Source organism: Nicotiana tabacum, chromosome 19 (genome assembly GCF_000715075.1).
Source record: "Nicotiana tabacum cultivar K326 chromosome 19, ASM71507v2, whole genome shotgun sequence".
Classification (NCBI taxonomy): Eukaryota; Viridiplantae; Streptophyta; class Magnoliopsida; order Solanales; family Solanaceae; genus Nicotiana; species Nicotiana tabacum.
The window spans coordinates 37513218-37521523 of NC_134098.1; the positions used below are offsets into that span (position 1 = coordinate 37513218).

General features: G+C 38.1%; 1 long non-coding RNA gene across 1 annotated transcript; it reads right to left on the minus strand.

Moving 5' to 3' along the window:
- Positions 1-698: 698 nt before the first annotated feature.
- LOC107781700 (uncharacterized) lies at positions 699-4706 on the minus strand. Its single transcript, XR_001647067.2, has 2 exons — positions 4356-4706; positions 699-965 (listed from the first exon to the last, which is right to left on the minus strand). It is a non-coding gene; the product is annotated as an uncharacterized LOC107781700 (long non-coding RNA).
- Between the last annotated feature and the right edge of the window lie 3600 nt (positions 4707-8306).

Sequence of the window (8306 nt, forward strand, 5' to 3'; positions counted from 1 at the left end):
CTTTATCGCAGCTCGGGCAGGTGCTCCAACTGCAACACGTGCCCCTCCTCGGCCTATGCACCGGCCCCGGCCTCTCGCGGTTCTAGAAGGGAGCGCAGGTTTCTGATCGATGGATCCAGCAGTGCGTGTCCTCACTATCTATGAGAGAATAGAAAGTCAAAGATTCAGTTTTCGAAGTCAACAAATTCGCACGATAAGGAATCAAAGAAGTGAAGTTTTTCTAACAGTTCTGTAGCCTCTCAAAGATAAGTACAGATGTCTCAATACCGATCCGCAGGATTCTACTAAACCCGCTTATGACTTGTAACACCTATGAACCTAGAGCTCTGATACCAACTTGTCACAACCCCAATTTTCCTCTGTAGGATGTCGTGATGGCACCTAGTCTCTACGACTAGGTAAGCTTAATAGTTACTACCTCCGATCCACAATAAAAGACCATTTTACCTTTTATTTTAGTCCAAAATAAGTGTCCATTTACATAATCAAGAAGGAATTAATTTTATTTTTTCAAAATTTTTCCTTATTTACATAATCCAATGTATCAAGGTAACAGTTAATTAAGGTTAATTTAGTAAATACATCTTTTTTCCTCTAGGAGTTCGTATTTCTTTAATGGGTGTGGCAAAGGTAAAATGGTCACTTATTGTGGATGGGAGGGAGTAATAATAACCTGATAGAAATAATTAACAAAATACTAAAACAAGGCTGAATAATTGATATAAACTTCCGAAAACATAATCAACAACAATACACTCCCCAAGACCGGTGGAAATGAGTCATAAGCTCTATAGAGTCATACTAGAGTGCCTACTACATCACTATCTGAATGAAAATACAACAGTAGTAAGAGTAAAGGAAGGTGACTCTGAGGCCTGCGGACGCCGAGCAGGCATACCTTGAAGTCTATGTAAAGCAACTAACAGATGATCATTAACCACCGGCACGAGCAGACGTACCTGGATCTGCACAAAACAATGTCCATAAGCATAGTATGAGTACACCACAATGGTACCCAGTAAGTATTAAGTCTAACCTCGGTAGAGTAGTGACGAGGCCAGGTCAAGACACCTACCAGTATATAAATAAACAGTATGAAAACGTAACAAGAATAAATAATGAAAAACGGAGAAATAACTGGCACGAAACAGTTAAAAGCATGATCTAATACCGGAATTGTAAGCACGAAAATAACATAAAGAAATCAGTTAAAGAGAATCACAATGATCATATACGGATAATAACTGACAAAAACAAGGAAGAACAAAACAACAAGAATCACAACGAGGTACCGCCTCATGTACAATAAGAATCACCACTGAGGTACCGCCTCGTGTATATATATCAAGAATCACAACCGAGGTACTGCCTCGTATTCACAATTCACAATCTTTCCTTATACCGTCGCGTGAGCCTTACATTTGAAATAGGTTTTGAAAATAGTTTTTCCGAAATAGCTACAAACACTTTAGCGCACCTTATGACGCCGCGTGTCTTCACGCAGTTCCCCTACAAGCAACACGCACATAAGTCCCACCTTATACCGCCGCATGAACATTGACCCCAACCCTTATACAGCCGCATGTGCGTAAATATCACATTACAATAACAATTTGTACCGCAAGTGCCCACATATCATAACTTGCCAACAATCAACAATATCAATATTTCCACAACAATAGCCCAAGGCTCCATCACAACGTGTACAAGAATATCAATAATAACAATGAATGTAAAATTCTCAACAAGAAAGATACTCAATAATTATCAACATTGCTTCAAAATGATACGAGTTCCACAACTTCAACACCAATAACTCAACAATGAGAAAGATAATGTGTAACTACAAACTAAATAAAATAACTCACAACGGAGGGAGTAACATGACTTCAAATGAGAATAATAGAAACGCAAGAGATAACTAGTAACAATGACTTCAAATAATGATAATTAACAATGAAAGAGATAGGCCAATTCAACTCTCGAAAATAGCTTTTTCCCTAAATCACGCCTCCACACGGCTCAAATCTAACCAAAATCGACTTAATATCATCAATAATGCAAGAAAAATTAATTACAATAGAAAAAGCTATGATCTTTATAATATTTCTCAAAAAATCAACAAAAGTCAACCCGGGACCCACCCGATCAAAATTCGGGTCCGATAGTAGATTCCGACTATCAATGACCCCACAATTTCATATATGTGATTAGTTTCATAATTCGAGGCCAAATCGACTTTCAAAACTCATATTCTTATTTTTCAAACACTTGAGAAAGTTTCACAATTTTCACTTTGATTCATATGATTTTAATATTAAAATCTAAGATATATTGATGGAATATTATTAGAATCACTTACCCAAAGTTTGTAGGTAAAACTTCCCTCTCCAAATCGCCTCCTACCGAGTCTAGGGTTCAAAAATGAGAGAATATTTTCAAAAATCCCGTCTCCCAACCCTTTGTACCAATTGCATATGTCGCGTTTGCGACACATGGTTCGTATTTGCGGACCAGGACTCGCATTTGCGAACCCTGACAGCCTCAGAAATTTTTGCAATTACGAAGCTGCACCAAACCGCAAAACGAACAATTGTTCGCAATTGCGAACATAGCCAAAATCCTGCTGCTTTCGCAAATGCGAAAGGGAAGTCCCAATTGCGACATATGTGCCCCCACTGTTGCCTTCGCAATTGCGATGCTTGCGATAACTGAGCACCAGCAACACAACTGTCAAATTTTAGTTCAAACCATTCTGAAAATGTCCGAACACCACCAGCAACAATCACACAAGTTTAAAAACATCATACGAACTCGCTCGCACGATCAAAACACAAAAATAACATCTAAAACTACGAATCGAACACTAAAACGCATGAATTGAAGTAAAGTTCAAGAATTTGTAAAATTACAACTAAACGTCTGAATCCTATCAAATCAACTCCAAACGACACCAAATTTTGCAGAAAAGTTCTAAATATCATAACAGAACTATTCCAACTCCCAAAATCAAATTTCGAGCTCGATAGCTAAAAGTCAACCTACGGTCAAACCTTTCAACTTCAAATTGCTAAATTTCGATAAAACAACACAAATCAACCTACGGACTTCCGAAATCACGATACGAAACTATCATAGCCATTAAAACACAGTTCTTGGGTCGTTTTTACAAAAGTCAAAGTTTGGTCAATATTTATAATTTAAACTTCTAAGTCAAGGATCAATGGGTCCAAATCAACCCGAAAGTTTCCCAGAACAAAACTAATCAACCCCGCAAGTCATAAAATTATAAACACATATGTGTGAAGCATAAAAAGGGGTAATGGGGTGCAATTACATAAAATGACCGGTCGGATCGTTACAACTCATCACCTTACATATACGCCGTCCCCACTCATAATTCACATAGCAAATAGTCCAACAAGTGTTAATTCCCTCAAGTTAAAGTTAACCAAGACACTTACCTCTTTCGCAACCAAATCATGCTCAACCATGGCTTTTCCTTTAGAATTAGCCTCCAAACCAATAAAATTCAGCCAAATATAGTTCAAATAATTTAAAATAAGCCTTAGAAACTACCCACGAATGAAAAAGATTCAATCTTTAATGAATTTGAACAAAGTCAACAAAAGTTAACCCCGAGCTCACTTGGTCAAAACCCGAGATTCATATCAAACTAACTCGGAACCACGAATCGAACATCAAAACACATGAAATTCAAAACGAAACTCAAGAGTAGCTAGAAACACAACCAAGCGTCTGATTCCTATCAAACCAACTCGGAATCACACCAAATTTTGCAGACAAGTTTCAAATAGCAAAACTGACTTATTCCAAAATCAAAATCCGAAACCGATAATCATAAATTCAACCTATGGTCAAACCTAAGGAATTTCTAAATATTTAAATTGCCAACTTTCGGCAAAACAAGCCAAATCAACCTAGGGACCTCTGAATTCAATTTCGGGCATACTCTCAACTCTAAAATCACAATATGAACCTACCGAAATCGTCAAAATACCGATCCGGGGTCATTTACCTAAAATATTGACCATGGTCAACTCTAACCTCATTTTTAGTTAAAAATTTTATTTTCTTCAAAACTTCACTTAAAAGCTTTTCGAAAAGTGATACGTACCACGCACGTAAATCAAAAAACATAAAATGAAGTTATGTTAGGTCTTTCATGAAAATTAAGTCAAGTGCTCAAAATGACCTATCGGGTCGTCACAATGATCCCGAACGTCCGCTTGTCAGCACCAAAACTATAAAGAAATAAAAATTATAAAAAGAAAAAGAAAAATAATACATTGACTTCGAATAGAATCAGAATAGGCATAATTTAGCATTTAAACCTGTAACTGTTCTTCAATTGCAAATGTTCAGATCGTGGCTGCTGAATGGTAAGAAATTACTTCAGTGCTCTTTCAAGTTCAGCAAGTGCCGCAATATGGAAAACAAAGCTTGGATTTTGAAGAAGAAGAAGGGATGGGACTGATTAGGAGTTAAAGCTCAATTTTGGGGGAAGCTAGCTTTGACTCATCAGCGATGAGGAAAGGAGTTTTACGCTTAATTGGAGAGTTTTAAGTTTACCCTAGAAGTTTTTAAAATCTTAAAACGGCCACAACCAAACTTATCTTCTCGTAGAATTCTTTTTGGGCCAAAAAAAAAAAATAAAGGCACAAAAAACGAAATAAAGACTACAGGAGTTGGGGGCAAATGGAAATAAAGCTCTTGTTTTTCATTATTTAAATTTTACAATTGAAATCATTAGTGAGGTACCTATATTATTATTCTCGTTTTACATTTCTCACAAAAAACGTGTAATAAATTTTTAGAATCTATTTTTTAGTATCTTCAATAGTCCAAGTCTTATTTTTTATCTTTCTCATCATTTGATTTCTGCAAAAAATACTTAAGTTTTCGATAAGTTTTATTATTCTCTGTAGAAAGAAAAAAAAATATTTTTTCTATAAAAAAAATAATAGTTGAAGAGTACTATTTAATAAAACTATATTGCGCATTCTTTTTTTCCTTCTTTTTTCCTCAAGTTTCAAGTGTTTCAACAAGTATATTAGAACATCAAAAATTATTTCGATATCAAGTTATCAACTTCTTAAATCTGGTTCTATTATCTAAGATCAACAATATCTTAAGAGAGATTAAATTATTTATAAAAGAAATTATTAACAACTTTACATCTTAAAAAGCTAGAAAAATAGACTTCAATTAAAAATATAGATGAATTGATTTTTGTTGAAAGACTCTAGAATAAAAATTGGCTTTAGGCCACCAATCTTCTCGAGCTGCCCTGCTCACATCCTAGATTTTTATTACATATCATGAGATTCAATTATTCTACATGTGTCTTACATGACCTTTTGATTAAAGGTCTTCGAAGTTTGGTAAGGTTCTTAGGATAGCAAACATACCATTATATTATATACATACTGCATACATGTTCTTAATCTCATTACTCCTACTACTTGCACAGTAAAAAAAAAAAAAAACCTTGTTTCAACATGTCATATTTAATATGTACTTCTTTAGAGAACTTGTAAAGTTAACATTTAAAGGGTAGCATCCATTTCACGCCCTGTCAAATGCATATACATTGGTGTAAAAACTAACATTTAATATTTCAAGGAAATAAGGAGCGTACAGTCGTACACAAACCATATCATACATAATGCTACCCACAGCACTCGAATATAGAACACTGGACATCTGTTTGATCTCCTCATATGCTTTTAGTGACATGTCTACAGACAACTTGAATTGCGAAGCAAAAGGAACAGATATAGGTTGAGAACCTACTATATTAATCTCTATAGGACCTTCTCAATAAAGGACTGTTGAGACAATATCAGCTTCCCAATCATTCTATTTCGAGTAATCTCCATCTCCAATATTCTTTGCAGCACCCAATTCCTTCAACTCAAACTCCTCACCTAGATGCTTTTTCAATTGGACAATATGTGACATGCTTTTAACGGTAATAAGCATGTCATCCACTTATAACAGTGTATACGGTCGAAATGGATTTCAGCCTTGGCATATCTGGTACGGTTCGAAGGGTGGTGTATCGAAGCAAGATCCCGAAGGGGGGCACGAACTATCCTAGAGACCGGGGAGGCCGGTCCGTGTTGAAATCGATATCATAATCAAACTCAAACAAGAATCGAACCATGACGCGGGTAGATCTACCGTGCTGATAATCCAAAAACCAACCTACATCGACCTGGAAACCATCTAAGGGCTCGAACCAGGATCGGGCTCGAACCAAGATCACGAGTTCGAGCCGAAATCAAGTTCGAACCAAAATCGAGGATTCTAAGCAAGATCGAGCTCGCAGACAAAAGCCGTTGTAATCCCACTAGAGGGAATCTTGGCAGAAATTATGGAAAAGCTGATTTATCATGGGTCTCCCACTAAATATTTATTTTATTATACTTGGAGTCAAACCCTTTCACTATAAAAGGGCTTATTTATCATTCTTGTAGGGCACCTTTTGGAGGACTTAGACTATCAAAAACTGTATTATTTCCTCTATAAGCAAGAGAGATCTTTCTAGTTTCTGAGATTGATTCTATTTTGTTAAATCCTAAATTCACTATTCATAACTGATTCGCCTGGATTACATTTTCTCCAACCTATATTCGTCCTTTTATTTATCCTAGCATTCTGTATTAAGTTGTACCACATATCTTCGGAACTGCGTATAAATTCAACTATATCTATTTTTCGGGTAAACAGTTTGGCGCCCACCATGGGGCCGAGGATAACAGTGGTCACTTATTTCCGAAAACATCTTCAATTCAGGTTCGGCTACGAATAGCCACCAACCGAATGGCTTCACCAACTGATTACGAAGCTGACCTTCAAGATGAAACCAACAACTTGGCACTACCCGAGATTCGAGCCGAAATACCACTAGATGTCAATTCACAAATTGCTTTGAAAGCAAACCAGCGTTCCGAACCGGAAAGAAGCATTCAGGGCGGTGCTCGATCCGTAGCCCAAGACACCCAAAACCCAGAGGAGATCGGGGCCAGCTTACGCATGATCTTTGAGATGTTGCAAGCCCAGCAATTAGCGATAGCTCGGCTACAGAGCCAAACTCAACCACAAAGCAGGCTGGTTTCCAATCCACTTCGAGAGGTCCGGCAGGGGTTACTTCGAGAGGTCACCCCCAGAACAGAGCCTGCCATAGTAAAATCTAACGGGCAGGAATCGGGGACTACTCCCGGAATTACTAAATTGCTCGAGAAACTCACAAAATGAGTCGAAGCCAATGACAAGAGGATGGAAACGTATAATGCCAGGGTCGATCAAATCCCGGAGGCTCCACCAATGGTAAAAGGGCTTAATTCAAAACAATTCATACAAAAGCCTTTTCCATCGAGTGCGGCACCGAAGCCAATTCCCAAAAAGTTTCGCATGCCCGAAATTCCCAAATATAACGGTACGACCGATCCTAACGAACATGTCACCTCTTACACGTGTGCCATAAAAGGCAACGATTTGGAAGATGATGAGATCGAATCCGTGCTATTGAAAAAGTTCGGGGAAACCCTCTCGAAAGGAGCTATGATTTGGTACCACCAAATTCCATCGATTCTTTTGCCATGTTAGCAGATTCGTTCGTAAAAGTGCATGCTGGAGACATAAAGGTTGCAACGAGAAAATCAGACCTCTTCAAAGTAAAGCAAAGGTAGGGAGAGATGCTGAGGGAATTCGTATCCCAATTTCAAATGGAACGCATGGAATTACCCCCGGTCACCGACGACTAGGCCGTACAAGCTTTCACCCAAGGGTTGAATGAGCTAAGTTCGACAGCATCACATCGGCTGAAGCAAAATTTGATCGAGTATCCGGCGGTAACTTGGGCAGATGTGCACAACCGATATCAATCGAAAATTAGGGTCGAGGATGATCAGTCAGGGACCCCGTACGGACCTGTTCATCAGAACAGGGCAGTTATTAATCAAAAGCAGATCGACAGAGAGCAAAGGTCAAACAGAGACCGATATCGACCGTACGTCACCGATCAAGTAAACAATGGTTCAACACGCAGCGCAGTTCGGAACAGTCAAAAAATTGATCGGGGACAAAATTCTCGGGGGCTTATGAGTAAGAGTGGCTTCGACAAATATGCCGAGCCTATAGAAGCACCTCGATTATCATAATATAACTTCATCATTGGCGCATCCGCTCTCGTGTCGGCCATCGGACGCATCGAAGACACTAAATGGCCTCGACCAATGCAAACCAATCCCGCCCAGAGAAATCCCAATCAAACGTAC